Source organism: Chroicocephalus ridibundus, chromosome Z, assembly GCF_963924245.1.
Source record: "Chroicocephalus ridibundus chromosome Z, bChrRid1.1, whole genome shotgun sequence".
NCBI classification, from domain to species: Eukaryota; Metazoa; Chordata; class Aves; order Charadriiformes; family Laridae; genus Chroicocephalus; species Chroicocephalus ridibundus.
The window spans coordinates 1,493,175-1,509,380 of NC_086316.1; the positions used below are offsets into that span (position 1 = coordinate 1,493,175).

General features: G+C 44.0%; 1 protein-coding gene across 6 annotated transcripts in view; it reads left to right on the top strand.

The window, feature by feature from the left end:
* The window catches only part of MCTP1 (multiple C2 and transmembrane domain containing 1), a 288,478-nt gene that overhangs the window by 84,542 nt on the left and 187,730 nt on the right, over window positions 1-16,206 (top strand). The window contains exon 1 of one of the 6 annotated variants that reach the window (XM_063320279.1): window positions 8,119-8,343. The exons of the other annotated variants lie outside the window; for them this stretch is intronic. The gene's annotated coding sequence lies outside the window, so the exon portion shown is untranslated. Of the gene's footprint in view, window positions 1-8,118; window positions 8,344-16,206 lie in introns of those variants that run through there. 6 annotated transcript variants of the gene reach the window in all.

The window sequence follows — 16,206 nt, forward strand, 5'->3', positions numbered from 1 at the left end:
TACATTTCCATCTGATTCCAAGCACAAATCTACTATAGAGATAGCTTTCTCTATTGATTGCACTTATTTGCTCTCCTTTCTATAATTAATGGAAGCATACAATTGCTTCTTAGCTTGAGTTTATCGTAGTGTGGCAAAAGTCAGATATCATCCCCGGATGACCCTTCAGATGTTAGAGTATGTGTATTAATAAGGTAAGTGAAATTTAGAAATCTACAATTGCTGAGGAGTAAAAAGAGGGCACGGTAATTTCAATTTCAAGTTATTTTTGACAGTGTTCCACCAATATGGAATCATCATAGATGCTATCCTTTTGCTAAATTAAAAAAAAAATGAAAAGAAATGTGGCATGTAAGTCGGCATTTCAAGTTGACAAAACTTTCTGATTTATTAAATCTTACTAACAGTTCTCCTCAAGTTTAAAGCACAGTATCTGATAATTAATAATGAGGTCTAAAACAGAATACAGTCTAAATCAAATAGCAAATAATCCAATAGTACAATTTGTCAAAATTTCTTTTATTGAACAACCAAGGTCAGATTTTGCATTAGAACTGTTTATAAGAGGATGTGAAGGGCTAACTTTACACCATAGCAGATATAATTTTATCACATTGCGAAGTCCAAAGCCTGCCCTTGTCCCTAAACCTATGTACCATTTGATAATTTATACCTTTTAAAGTTAACAAGCTGCTTCAGAAACACAATCATAACTAAAACAAAGGAAATATTTAAATCATTGTGCACATCCACAGCAGAGGCTCATGGCTTGCAGAGATGCTGGGGCATGTGGTTTGTGAACAAGCCTTTGAGCTCCGAATACGAGTGTTGTGGGGAGTGATGGACCAATGTGTATGTTAATGGTAGCGCTGAGCGTTTCTGTGCACAACGGTCTGTTCAGTTGAAATGAGAAATTTCAGAATACCTTATGGAGCAAGAAAACGCATTATCCTGTCGTTTTTATCAAAGCAGTCACTAAATCATTAAAGTGCTTGGAAAACCATTGTCTAAGTAATCTAGTTTGTTACATTTTTGTACATACTCTTTGTAGTATTGTACGCATCTACATGCAAAATCATCTGTATAGAGTTTAGAGAATATAAACCCAAATATTTGAGTAGCTTGTAATAAAATAATGATTGATATCTGTTATTTATTCTCCTTATATGCATTTTCCCTGGACCTACTGTTACCTTTTTTTTTTTTAATTGACCTTTATTATATGGTTCCTTAAGTTAATTTAGTATTGGTAATTACTTCATCAGCAAATGTAGGAAGACTATTAGCTTGAAGTGTCTTGGAAAATGAGATTCTAATCAACAGGTCCCCAAACAGTTCTGTTCTTTTTACATTATCAGATAAAATGCAAAGGTTTTCACAGAAGCATCAGGTGGCTGAGGTTGGCAGGAACCTCTTGAGATCATTTTGTCCAACCTGCTCAAAGCTGGGTCACCTACAGCGGGTTGCCCATGACTGTGTCTGGTTGGGTTTTGAGTGTCTCCAAGGATGGAGACACCACATCCTTTCTGGGCAACCTGGTCCAGTGTTTGACCACCCTCACAGTAAAAACCTTTTCTCCCTGCGTTCAAATGGAGTTTTCTGTGTTTCAGTTTGTGCATATTGCCCCTTGTCCTGTCACTGGGCTCGGCTGAGAAGAGACTGTCTCCATCTTCTGTACTCCCCTCATCTGGTGTTTATACCCATGGAAGAGATCTCCCAAGCCTTCTGTTCTCCAGGTGGAGCAGTCCCAGCTCTCCCAGCCTCTCTCATATCTCTTCAGGCTCTCTGATCCCTTCATTATCTTTGTGGTCCCTTGCTGGACTCACTCCAATAATTCCATGTCTTGTTTGTTTGTTTGCTTTTAATATACTGGGCAGCCCATAACACACAACTACAAATGTGGCCTCACCAGTGTGAGCAGAGGGGAAGGATCACCTCCCGTGACCTGCTGGTCACACTTTGCCTTGTGCAGCCCTGGAAGCTGTTGGTCTGCTTTACTGCAAGGACAGGTTGCTGTCTCACGATCAGTTTGGTGTCCACTGGGACCTTCTCTGCAGATCTGCTTTCCAGATGATTGAATCATAGAATGTGTTGGGTTGGAAGGGACCTCTAATGGTCATGTAGTCCAAAACCCTGCAGTCAGCAGGGACATCTTCAACTAGATCAGGTTGCTCAGAGCCTCATCCAGCCTGGCCTTGAATGTCTCCAGGGATGGGGCCTCCACCACCTCTCTGGGCAACCTGGGCCAGTGTCTCACCACCCTCAGCGTGAAGAACTTCTTCCTAATGTCTGATCTAAACCTGCCCTGCTCAAGTTTAAACCATTGCCCCTCGTCCTATGGCTACATGCCCTTGCCAACAGCCCCTCCCCGGCTTTCCTGTAGGCCCCCTTCAGGGACTGGAAGGCTGCTAGAAGGTCTCCCCGGAGCCTTCTCTTCTCCAGGCTGAACAACCCCAACTCTTTCAGCCTGTCCTCACAGCAGAGGGGCTCCAGCCCTTGGATCGTCTTCGTGGCCCTCCTCTGGGCCCACTCCAACAGGTCCGTGTCCTTCTTGTGCTACAGACTCCAGAGGTGGACACAGTACTCCAGGGCCCCAGTGTTTACTGGCATATGGTTCCTCTCTGGGGGCAGGACTTGGCACTTCCCCATTTCTCCAGCCTGTCGAGGTCCCTCTGGATGGCAGCGTGACTGGTGTGTTGGACACTTCTCCCAGTTTTGCACCATCTGTGAATGATGAGGGGCAGGCTCTGCCCTGTCTTCCAGGTGACTAAAGAATATACTAAGCATATTGGCCCCAGTATTGCTCCTCGGGGCACGCTGCTGGTGACTAGCCTGCAGCTGGACCTTATACCGCTGGTTGCACCACTCTCAGCCTGGTGGTGTAGCCACTCTTCAGCCTACCTTTCTGTCCACGTAGGCATGCCATGCTTTGTCAGCTTGTCAGTGAGGAAATTATGGGAGATGGTGCCAAAAGCTTTGTTAATGTGGAGATGAACACCACCTGCTGCCCTCCCTGCACCCAGTAAGCCAGTCATCTCATCGTGGCAGGATGCCACCTTGGTTTTGGTGACCTCCTTTAGAACTTACCAGCTTTGGTCTATCTGGCAAGCAAATAGGCTTCTTCAGATGAGCAAAGCACAAGTGGGTGCCACTAGGTGCCAGCAGTAGGTGAGCCGCACTGCCTGTGGAATTCCCCAGACCTTTAGGTATTTATACATTGCAGAGGATCAGATAACCAGTGTGAACTGCAGTAGTAATGTAAAATGTGGAAAAACAAATCACACCCCTGTCTGGTTTTCTGGTTGCTTTTAATTTTTATTCTTCCACACTTCTCTATACAAGCATCTTACCATATAATCTTTCTGATTTTTAAAGATTTATTGTGAGCTAGGCTGTGGTGTAGGCTGCTGGCTCTTCCCAGGTGAGCAGGCTTGCTGCAAAAGTTCAGTGAAACCACGCTCTCTGCCTGATGTGGTGGCACAGGACCGGGCCCCACCATCAGTGCCTGTTTGCAGCAGCTGTTCCAGGCCTTCTGGAACTCTTGTTGGTCTAAACATTGTGTATTTGTGTTTTCCTCTTTTAAGTCTTCATTTAACAGCCTCTCCCATATCCCCACGTCAGGCAATTCTTTTGTGAACAAACGTTTTTACTCTCTGTTGTCTAGTAGCGTGAAAGTGCGAGCGATGGAACTGGTGGCAGATAACTGCGTTCTGGCAGACTGTTTGGTAGATACTGTCTTCCATGGGAAATTCATGGATGATCTTTTGTTCCAGACTCGCCGTTCGCTGTGTCTACAGAAATCCCCTCTACAGGGTTTCTTGTGAACTTCGTGGAAGGACAGCTGTGGTCCTTCTGTTTGAAGTTTTTGCCCTGATTTGTATTGAAGGGCCTCTTCCTCCTCATCACCTGTCATTTGTATATCAGGCAGATGGGCATGAGAAGCCCGGTCGTCTCAGGAGGAAGATGCGCTCTCATGGCTGCTTTCTGGAGAGGTGTGCTCAGGGTGGGCAGGACTGGAATTCTCATTCCCAAGCCCACAAGGAGCAGCTGGTTTGAGTTTTCTTTCCAGCTGGCAGCAACCAATTGCTTAGTGGTCTGCAGGGGTAGAGCCAGAAGCCCGTAAAGGCGTACATACTCAGTAAAATAATTATTTATTTTTTAGGGCTTTTTCACATTTTCTTAGGGAACTCAGTAAGTGTATTTGATTCCATCTGCAGAAATAATTCATGTGGGCAGATGTAATTAATAAGAAATTCAGATGAAGGATGCTGTCACTAGACAAAGGAGAACACTCGGAGGCATTGGTCAAGGTATAGGGAAATTGTTGTTAGTAGTTTTAACTCACATAAATTATTCATACTAGCTGCGTCATAGTTTTGGTACCACTATTTAACTGTTGCTGTTATGGTTGCGGTTGCTGTCGTGTCTCTCGGTGAAGGCCCCACAGTGTGAATGGTGGAGGGAGCACTGGCTTGGCATCGTCCTCCCCGTCTGCGCAGCCCCAGACATCCTTCTGCTGCACACAGAGCGACCCAAGTGCTGCTAAACGTGCCTGTCATTAGAAGATTAGGTGTCCACCAGCAGTGAAAGTCCTCCTCTGAAATTAAGAAAAAAATGCTGTCGCATTAAGCAAAGTTCTTGAGTTGAAAGAAATACGGTATTTGTCAGTTTAATATTGAATGCAATATACTTGTATCCTTCTAGTCAGATGTTGTTGCAGGGTTACAATTACTGTCTTTTCATGAAATGAAAATTATTTTCCCCTTATTGTACCAATACCAACAGGAGCCATCTCATTAATTCTGTATTAATTTAGAATGCTAAATCGGGGAACAATGTTACAAAACTCTTGTAGGTAGTGTTTTCTTTTTGATTGGTGCAGGAAACTCTGGGAAACTGGATGCTGCTCACGAAGCTGTAAAGTTTTCTTAAGAAAAATAACACCGTTGTTGTCTAAGTGGAACAGCGGAAGCTAGTTGTTCCACTCTTTCAGGTCAATGTACAATGCGTTTCTCAAATTACTATACTGGAGTGTAGTTAATCAACAGTTTATTATTTCTGAATATGAGTAAAGAATCTTTTCAGACAGTTGCTTCAAAAGTGAAGTCATCTAACTGAAATGTGCATGGATTCTGTAGAAAGAGCTTTTATAGTGTGTTTATTGGCATTTGAGCTCCAGCAGAAAATGCACATTTTAAAGACACTTTACTCAGCATCGCAGGTCCATTGTCTGCTGTTTAATTTCTCACAGCAGAGAGCTGAGACGAGACCTGTTTTACCTTCCAAATGACTGATTTCTCGTCCATTGTAACAAGGCTTCAGAAACCAAATTTGCAAAACAGTTGTTAGTAACAATTCATGTGCCTTTAGAAACAAAGGAGAGAGGCACCTTCTGAAAACGAAAAAAAGAAGACCACAAAAAGACTTCCTGCCAGTGTTGTGGGAGATGCACAGCACTGCATGTGTGCTGTCATGTGGGGTGCTCAGTATCACCACTTTTCATCCAAGCACCCCCTTGACCACTCTGGATGGCACTTCTCGGTCCATGCTCATGTCCTTTGCCCCTTTGCTGTCACGGAAGAGAAGTCATCCGTGGCTTTGGGGGAAGTCCTCAGCATGGGGATGTGGTAGAGTGGCTGTTGGGACTGGCGGGATGAGGGGGAGCTCAGGAGGCATCGCTCAAGAAGAGGTTACCTTCCCAAGAGTGCGCCTGGTGGGAAATTTAGTGATCTACGTCTCCCTGTTGTATCCACAAGTCTAAGGGACTGGTTGGGGTGGGTCCCTGTCAGCAGCATCCCTGTCTCATCATGTTGTTGTCTTGAGAAGCAAAGTGCTTTCTTTTATCATCATGAAAAGTGATGGCTGTTTTACCATCTTTCAAGCCACTTCTGCAAAGAGCTCTTCCCAGATGGGTTTTGACCATATGAAAGAACCTGTCTTTTGGTATTTATTAGTTTGGAGCAGATGGGGTTTATTGCCTTTGAAGGCAGACAGCAGTGATAGATGACATTGCTTAAAAAAACGTACACCTTACAATTTCTTCTTTCTGTAGTGTTTTGTCCTCCGTTGCTTGCTTTCCCTCTATGGAAAATACGTGAAGTTCTTTGGAAATTGCCATTAAATAAGGACAGCAACATATGTACTACTTAAAAATGAATTCATTGTTCTCTGGAGCTGCAATCAGGGACGTAACAAATGTTACTATTCTTTTCGTGGACCCTCTCACAGCAATATCCCAGTGCTCTGCAGTTCATCTGCAAAGTCGGGGAGAATTATTACCCTGCTTCCAGTGGTCGAAAATGAGGCATAGAGGGATTAAATGATACAGGCAAGGGCAGGTGCCTGCACCTGAAGCCACAGAAGCTACACAGATCCCTATCTTCATAACAAAATCATCAGTCCGTGTCATTTTTTTTAAATAAAACTTTGCTGGTTTGGGGAAAATATATCTTGTAGTAGAGGAAGGAGATGCTTTACTCCTTATTAATTTATTCCCCTAAGGTACTTCTGGGTGCTCATAGTGAGGTCTGCCAAAATGTACGTTGTCTTCACCTGTTGGCATGGAGATGTTGGTAGTGGCCACATGTGTGTCATATATATGTCACATATGTGGTCTTTCTTCATGCTATGGGAGTGATGACATCTGGAGGTTTCTTCTGCACCCATTTCCTATGATTTCTATTATTTCAGTGTATCACATCTCATCCAGGTCTATCAGAACCTGTAGTCACAGGCTCCTTCCTTAGGTGAGTGATTCTGACATGTGATCTTTTTTCTTTAGGGGTGATTTTTATTTTTCTATCCTGAAGTGAATGCCAAAAGCATTTTGAAGTGATAAACTAATCTAAAATAAAGAAAAAGGTGGAACACTGACCAAGTCTAGTGCGCGAGTTGGCTACTACGTGATGCGAGATAACTAATTCCGCCAAACTCTTCTGCTTTGTAGCAAGGTGGCACTGAGGGAAGAATCTGGAACTCTTAATGATGCTTCATTACAGCCATTAATGATACATAATAAATGAGGTATTTCAATGTTTTAAATATGAATCCTGAGGAAAGTGGTTTGGCTGCAGTCTGCTGTGTGCTTTCTGATTATCCATAAGGTTTAAAACAAGTGTTTCAGAATCACACCACTGGATTTACATCTAGACTTGCATATTCCTGGGTGAACTGCACCAACCTGAGAGGGGTCCCAAGCATCCAGGGGTGTCTCTGTGGAATGGAGAGGTCTAGGAAGAGAGAATCCGTGTTTCCAAGTGGTTCTCGTTTCTCATCACTTGTGGAATATTATATTTACTGCAGAGAAACCAAACCCCAGAAAACTGAGAACCCATAGATCAGAAGCAGCCTGACACAGAGGGATGTTAAAGGAACAGAAAGGACTACAAAATTTGCAAGACACAGAGATTTTAAGGAGAGCCACTTCTCTCTCGAGATTCAAGCTAAATTAAACCAAGATTTTCTTCAATGGGTAGAGATTAAGGAAATAGTTTAAGTGTCACACTACAGGTATGTAAGACTGGGCAGGCTCTAATGCCAAACAAATAACAATGCATATCCAGTTGTGAAATACTTATTCGGTTATACCTGAATGCATACTGAAATTCAGTTGGATAAAATCTACATTTTTATCGTTTCCTTCTTATCTCAGCTCCTTCTTTTTCAGTTTCTGATATTTCTGTGATGGCCAAGAAGGAATTTTTTTGAAATTTTATGAGGTGAATATCAGGTGGTATCTGCATACTGCTTTAAAATCTCAAAGTATCTTCAGAATTAATATTTTAGGATAGAAAGGATGTGTTCTCTTTTATTTTCATGGAATACTTACATATGCACTTGTTAAAACAAACACTTAAGTTTAGTATTTCTCCACTCGAGACGTTATTTGAAGAAAAAGCGTAAGGATGATCTGTAATTTACAGTTCACCAGTTGAGCTTTAGTATTTGTTTCACACCCATAGTTAATAAACAAGCGGGAGAACCCTTCTTATTACACCCTCATCTGCAGTGGGGGAAGGGGGGGAGGAAGCAGCTTTCAGTGTTTAAAGATGTGAAGATAGTTGAGTCATTTCCTCTGTGTTGAAACATATTCACGTATCGGGACTGATCTGACTCTCGTTCTGAGCGGCTGCAGTTGGCAGCGGCGGGCGCACGGCGTGTGCTCAGGGCTGTTGCTGCCAGCTGGAGGTGAGCCGCGTCCCCGAGCAGCTGCCAGCCCGCAGCCCGCCTCCCGTCCGCAGGTATCCCCCTGAAGGAAAAGGTGCTTGACTCACTCCTGTAACTCGCTCCTGGCTTTTCAGACAGGTGAAAGCTGGAGGAACTTCTCAGTTTGGACTGTGTAAGGTAGGAATTTAGCTTTTTTTATAAGGTCTAATGTGCGCTGATATAGTATGCATCCTGCTTTAAAACGGAGGTAATTTAAAACTCTGTTTTGAAAATAATTAAATGTTTGCTTTTGGTGGAAACTGCGTGCCCTAAGTGGGTAATACAGAACGAGGAAAGCTGCTCCTTCAGATTAGAGCGTACGAAATGACACGGAGAGAAGCATCACTCAGCATCACAGACTGATGTCTGCAGTAGTTTATAATACGGGAGATTTTCTGAAATCTCACAGTTGTCATTCTTTTCCTGAATTCTCCATGTTAATGGAAGAATCTGTTTATTTAGTTACTGATGGGTCTGGTAGTTGGAGCACCGTCCCTCTTCCTTTTCAATTGCTCTCGGATACCTGTCTTCTGCTGAGTAGTTTGTGTATTTTGATGGGTTTTGTGGCTGTAGCACACTGTCGTTCCTTACTGGCAATTGAACATATCTAAATGTCTAGGCAGCACAAGGTTGAAGAAATCTAGCTTTCACTGTAAAATTGGAATCTTATTTTTAAAATGTTTTTTGCTGTTTGTGTTTTACAGACCAGTGTTATGCTTGTAACATTGCTCTTCTGAACTCTTGAGTACAGCAAGCACTAAGGAAGTTCCTCTTAGAAGCAGTTTAGTGTTGTTTTACTGATAGCAACACTAACGCTGTATTTGCTTTAAAGTTAATTAAAAATAAGTCAAATGCCATGTTGTGCTAGTTATATTTCCCAAAATTTGAAATATAACTTTGTCGTGTAATTGAAATATAAAGCTCCTTCTGAATAACCTAGGTTATGTACAGTGTGTGTATATTTATGTATCTAATTGATTATGATTAATAATGTGGAAAATTAAGAATATTTTAATATGGTTTTCTGTTGTGAAAATGTGGACAGCGTATTTTTAAATACAATGACTGAAGATGACTTTTTTTAAAGAGAATGATGCATATGGCATGTATGTTGGCTTCAGGTATTTATCTCATTTTGAAATGGAGAGAGCTAATTGTTCACAGATCATCTTTGATATGGATGTGACACCTGTCTCTGGTTCCCATTTGAGTTATCCTTCATGTGCCATGTTTGACAGAACTTGCAGTGTAATTCTGCACTCTTCAGGCAAGTGAGAGGATTTTTGTGCGTGATATTGCAAGTTTCTCCAGAGATGGCAGAAATGCTAGCTGTCAGAAATTAGGATCGTGCTGCATCTGCCTGAAACTTAGTCTTTGGAAAAAGTAGAAAAGGGAAATGCAGACACGATTTTAATGCTTCACAGTTCAATAGCTTTAGGAATTTAAGGTTTATTCAAGACAGAAAAAAGTATGTGACTTTTGTATTTTCAGTGTTATTTTCGTCCACTTAACAGATTGCTTTTATTTCCCCATTTACTTTGTGCATAAATCACGTGTTCGTGAGTGCAAGTGCCTGTGTACTTGCACAAATGTACTCAGACAGCCAATGTGACTTCCAATAATCTTCTTAAAACCAGAATTGCACAGGGGTGCTCGTTCTTTTTGCTTGTCCTGGGAACAGAACAATTCTTCACAGACGAAACTCATATCTAATTTGCTTCATGATGATTTTCATTTATTCTGCTTAAAGAAGCAATTTATTTTTCATTTCTGAAAAAGATTATACTCTCAGGATTTTTGAGAGTGCAGGTAAATGCACTCTCGGGTGCATGCAGGAAGCAACCTCATGTTTATCTGGTCATACACAGTATGTCTTGGTGTACCTTTGAAAGTAATGGGTTTCTTTACAGAAAAAGACTGGAATGTGCAGGGGAAGGGTTTAAGTTGCAACATATGTGAACATTGCAGCGTAAATGCAAGGCATAGATATATGTATAGGCTTGTTTTGACATGTTCAGGGTTGATGTGTGTCTTGGCCATGCTGTGCGCATAAGGGGTGGAGAGGGTGGTAGCTCTGAATGCCAACTGCAGCACTGCCGTACCAGGGCAGCCAGAAGTGGAAGGCAAAGCAACGCTTTGAGGAAGGGTAGCTGATGTCAGCGTATGCTTTATTTATTATGATATTTCAAAGTAATAGAGAGTCACAGAACAGCCAAGGTTTTCTGGGACCTCTGGAGATAGCCCAGTTGAACCTCTTGCACAGAGCAGGGTCATCTCAAGCAGGTTGCCCAGGACCACGTCAGAGAAGGTTTTGAGTATCTTCAGGGGCACCCTCTGGGCAACTCGTTCCAGTATTTGACCACCCCCATACAGGAAAAATAGCTTTTTCTCACAATTAAAATGAAATATCCAATATGCCTCTTCTGTCACAGGGCACCTCTAAGAGCCTGGCTGGTATTACACACACGAGTAGGACCTCCCTCTTGGATAGGAAACTCCTCTTCTCTAGGTGGAGCAGTCCCAGCTCTCTCAGCCTCTCCTCATACAACAGATGCTCCAATCCCTTCGTCATCTTTGTGACATGCCGTTGGATTTGCTGCAATATGTCTGCGTCTTTCTCGGACCAGGCAGCCTCAGCGCTCCAGATGTGGCCTCACCTGTGCTGAGCAGAAGAGGAAGAAGTGTTGAGTGACCTAAAACTGAAAATCAGCTGTTGAAAAAGGGGGAGGGCTCATGAAAAACTCCCTTTAATTAACTTTTTCTAGGGTTTTATTTTACATGCAAAATAGATTTAAAAGTGTTACTCTCTAATTAATTTATCAAGGCCCTTTACACATTTAGTGTATTTTTTTAAACTACCTTTCAGTTAGAGATGATCATTTTGTAAACAGTTGTGGGAAATTCTGGAACTAAAGACTGAGGCCAGTAATGATCTTCACATTCCCGTGGGGTAAGGTAGCCTGTTGGTAACTTTTTTCACAAGTAAGATGAATAATCTGATAATAAAATTTGCTCTTGAAGTATTTTGTATACTATTTTTTATTTGGTAATTAACGGAGAGTGGTATCCTCCTTTCTAATATCACATCCAGAACTAAGAGTAGACCTTTCTCCTTTGCAACTCTATGTTTTCCTTACAAGCAATTTTCGCTCAGTTTCCCCCTAAAATAAAAATGGGGGAAGGGGGCAGGGTAGGGAATGAGATGAGGGAGAAGGATGCAGCAACAGATTTCAGCAGGTTTGACCAAGTTGCCTTGAATTTCAAAGTAGTTCCCTTCTGTTTAACAGTCCTCCTTGAAGGGATTAACCCAGTGAAGAAACCACCGAGGCGTGCATCTCGAGGGCAAGTGCAGTTTATCAGTAACAGTGCAAGGGAAGCACCTTCTCTGGGAGCCTGCTTTCATTTGAGATAGCTCTAATTATCTGGGAATATCCATGGGATTTCTAGCAAGCTGTCTGCTTGTGGAAGAAAATCAATTCTTCTCCTTACACTACCATGTCTGGGCTTGTGCCAGTCCACTTGGATTGAAGAACTTCCTAGTCAGCAGTGAAGAATGAGGCAAACCCGGAGCTACCACATCCAACGTTGATGCTTGAGGAGAAGGAGTAACTCCCAGGGTAGACCAGTTCCTCTTCCAACTGCTGTTTGAGACAGGGCACTTCATTTCGCCAAGTCCTTTACCTCATTTGTCCTTAAAAATCAGTAGTTAACAGTCAGTTGATTTGCTTATTTCTTTATTTTCTATTTTACCTTGTGGAACTGGCATTACGTCACCTGTTGTGGGACTCACTGTGCGGCTAAGTGACAGAAAGACCAGATGTCGGTTTCCTCTATGCGATGGGTCATCAGTGTGCCTGTGCTGGGACAGCAGGTCCTGCCTGCAGCTCAGGCCTGGGATAAAAGGCTTCAGCAGAGGCTACTGGTCAGTAGCCCGATGGAATTTATGGCAGGCGTTTGCAGTGCGGAGAAGAGGTGTCTGTCATTTCAGTTTCTCCTGGGCCCTTCAACGGGTGTTATCCCCTGCTCCCCTGGTGCTGGCGGTGGCCGGGCAGGGACTGCGCTAGTGCAGCCGTGAGGTGGGGCCCTGTAACGTTCACACCTTCTTCCAGCAAGGGTGAAGGATCTCACAATATTTATGTGCTTCACAAAGGTGGGGAAAGTGTAGCTGGTGTGAACAACAGACAAAGGAAGGACATGTTCACCTGCCACCAGTGCTCATACTGGTTCTCCTAGGCTGAGTGGTCAGGATGCCTTGGGGGGGTCGTGTCACTTGTTTGAATCCACTTTAGCAGAACTGGCCTGTTGGTACTACATTATGGCTTTGTCACAACACTTGAATTGATGGGAATGTTTATTCCAGTGGTGCTGACAGTAATGAATTTTCAGCTTAATTTTCTGGTATCATCCATCCCTATCCATCTCACATTTAGCGCTTTGTGGGCACTCACAGATTACTGTGCTGATACTCTTATTTTACTCAAAGATGCTAGAACAAATTAATCTTCCAACAGTTGTGCATGGTGATTTTTGTGATGATGGCACTATTTGCATTAAGGAAGAGACCAAAAATTTGTTCAGAGTATAAATTCATGAGAGAAGGTGAGCAGTTGCCTCCTGAAAGGTGACAATCAGCTATTTTTGTTATCCCCATTTTAGGATGAGTTTCTTAAACCAAGAGTTGATAAATATGATAATGGTTCATATATGCTTCGTTGTTACTGGAGTCATTTAGGCATAGTTTCCAGCACTTTCAAAATTTTGAGTCTCCTTGGGCATCATTGTAAGAATAGACTATATTTACACATTATTAATAAGAGCTATGTCTCTTCATGAGTTGGTAAGGGAAACATCTTTCTGAAGAGTCAATTCTTGAACTATGATCTGCCTCCATAAAAAATGCAAGGGCTAAACCAGCTAAAAACTCAGTTTTCCTCATCTGGAGAGGAAACAAGGAGAAACAAGGAGAGGGGTTGGAGAAACAAGGAGAGGGGTTAGTAAAACTGCCACCTTAGACTTCCGGGGGGCAAACTTTGACCTGTTCAGAAGACTGCTGGACAAAATCCCTTGGGAGGCTGCCCTGAAGGATATAGGAACCCAGGAAGGCTGGACATACTTCAAGAGAGAAGTCTTAAAGGCACAGGAGGAGGCTGTCCTTGTGTGCCGAAAAACAAGTAGGCGGGGAAGGAGACCAGCCTGGCTAAATAGGGACCTTTGGCTGGACCTCCAGAACAACAGGAGAGTCTATGACCTCTGGAAGAGGGGGCAGGTCTCTCATGAAGACTAGAAGGATATAGTGAAGCTATGCAGGGAGAAAATTAGGAGACCAAAGCGCAGCTAGAGCTCAACCTAGCTACAGCTGTTAAGGATAACAAAAAATGTTTCTATAAATTCATTAACAACAAAGGGAGGATTAGGGAAAATCTCCCTCCCTTATTGGATGCAGAGGGAAGCACAGTCACAAAGGATGAGGAAAAGGCTGAGGTGCTCAACGCCTACTTTGCCTCAGTCTTTAGCAGTGGAACGAGCTGTTCCCTGGGCACCAGCCTCGTGAGCTGGGAGACAGGGAGGGGAAGCTGCACGACGTCATCACAATTAAAGAGGAAGTGATCAGTGACCTGCTACGCCGCTTGGATGCGCACAAGTCTATGGGACCGGGTGGGTTACATCCAAGAGTGCTGAAAGAGTCGGCAGCCGTGCTCGCCAAGCCACTTCCCATGATCTACCTGAAGTCATGGCTAACTGGGGAGGTCCCAATGGACTGCAGGGTAGCAAATGTAGCACCCATCTACGAGAAAGGCACAAAGGAGGATCCGGGAAACTATAGGCCTGTCAGTCTGACCTTGGTAGCAGGGAAGGTCATGGAGCAGATCATCTTGAGTGGCATTACAACTCATACAATGGACAAGCAGGGGATCAGGCCTAGTCAGCATGGGTTTAGGAAAGGCAGGTCCTGCCTGATGAACCTGATCTCCTTCTATGACAAGATGACCCAATTATTGGATGAGGGAAAGGCTGTGGGCATCGTCTACCTAGACTTTCGAAAAGCATTTGACCCTGTTCCCCACAGAATTCTCATGGAAAAACTGGCGGCTCGTGGCCTGGATGAGCATACGATCTGCTGGATCAAGCACTGGCTGGATGGGCGGTCCCAAAGAGTGGTGGTCAATGGAGTTAAATCCAACTGTCGGCCAGTCACAAGTGGTGTCCCTCAGGGCTCGGTGTTGGGACCATTTCTGTTTAACGTCTTTATTGATGACCTTGATAAGGACATAGAGTGTATCATCAGCAAGTTTGCAGATGACACGAAGCTAAGCGGGAGTGTTGATCTGCATGAGGAGAGGGAGGCTCGACAGAGAGACTTGGATAGATTGGACCGATGGGCCAACGCTAACGGTATGAGCTTCAACAAGGCCAAGTGCCGGGTCCTGCACTTGGGCCACAACAACCCCACGCATCGCTACAGGCTTGGGGCAGTGTGCCTGGAGAGCTGCCTGGCAGAAAAGGACCTGGGTGTTCTAATTGACAAGCGGCTGAGCATGAGCCAGCAGTGTGCCCAGGTGGCCAAGAGAGCCAATGGCCTCCTGGCTTGTATTAGAAATAGTGTGACCAGCAGAAGGAGGGAGGTGATTGTCCCCCTGTACTCAGCACTGGTGAGGCCACACCTGGAGTATTGTGTCCAGTTCTGGGCACGTCAATATGAGAGAGATCTCGAGGTGCTGGAGCGAGTGCAGAGGAGGGCAACGAAGCTGGTGAAGGGCCTGGAGAATAAATCTGATGAGGAGTGACTGAAGGAGCTGGGACTGTTTAGTTTGAGGAAGAGGAGGCTGAGGGGAGACCTCATCGCTCTCTACAACTACTTGAAAGGCCATTGTAGAGAGGTTGGTGCTGGTCTCTTCTCACAGGTCATTACTGATAGAACAAGAGGGAATGGGTTCAAGCTGCAGCAGGGGAGGGTTAGGCTGGACATTAGGGAAAAATTCTTCCCAGAAAGAGTGGTCAGACACTGGAATAGGCTGCCCAGGGAGGTGGTGGAGTCACCATCCCTGAATGTGTTTAAGGGTTGTTTAGATGTGGTGTTGGGGGGTATGGTGTAAGGGAGAACTTTGTGGAGTGGGGTTGATGGTTGGACTCGATGATCCCAAGGGTCTTTTCCAGTCTAAATGATTCTGTGATTCTAGGATCTGTCTCTTGATGACAAAGCTCTGGTAACAGACCATGCTGTCTAATTGAACAATCATAAGATCTTCAGTAACTGACAGAGGAAAGCAGTGATGCTGCCTTATACACCCACTAAGAAACTGTTTGCTCTAAGGCTGTGGGCTGTCCACACCTCTCAGTAAATTAAGTTCTCTTAGATTGTGTTCTACTGAAAAGCTGTTGGAAGACTAGAAGAGAACTTGTGTCAACCTGAAGAAGAGGCAGCTTGTCAAGCAGCCTGAGGGGAGCAGTAGGTGGTGGTGTTCAATACAGCCTCCAGAAGAAGAGCAGCCACTGGCGCCCAGGAGCGTTGGTACATGGCCTTGGGTTAACAGGCATCCAGGATTTGTCAAAGGTTAGGCATTGGCTCCCTGACAGAAGCTCAGCGTTGTAATACACAACCTAATAAATGTTTTACATGTCTTCTAGAAAAAGAACCAATCACTGGAAATGGCCAGAAGAAAAGAAGTAGTAAAACTTCGGAGAGAAAATGGCACTTGCTGCTGTTTCACCTGAGCAACTTCATCATTGCTTCACCGGTCAGCAGACAGGCATTCTCTTGGAAAGCTGCCTGCATTTTGTTCCATTTTCCCTGCCCCTTGATTAGTTATTTGTGACGGTAGGGGTTTATTCTGGAGCTGGGGGTTGTCTTGTCTCTCTCTGATGCTTGACAGAGAGGCACCCGGTAATGCCCACAGGAAAGCACTTTCCCATTTTATCTGGTGTTTGGTGATACCAGCCCCTAAGCAGACGTGTGCACTGCTGGAGACTTGTGCCCTGTGGTGGATACCACTGCTCATAAAG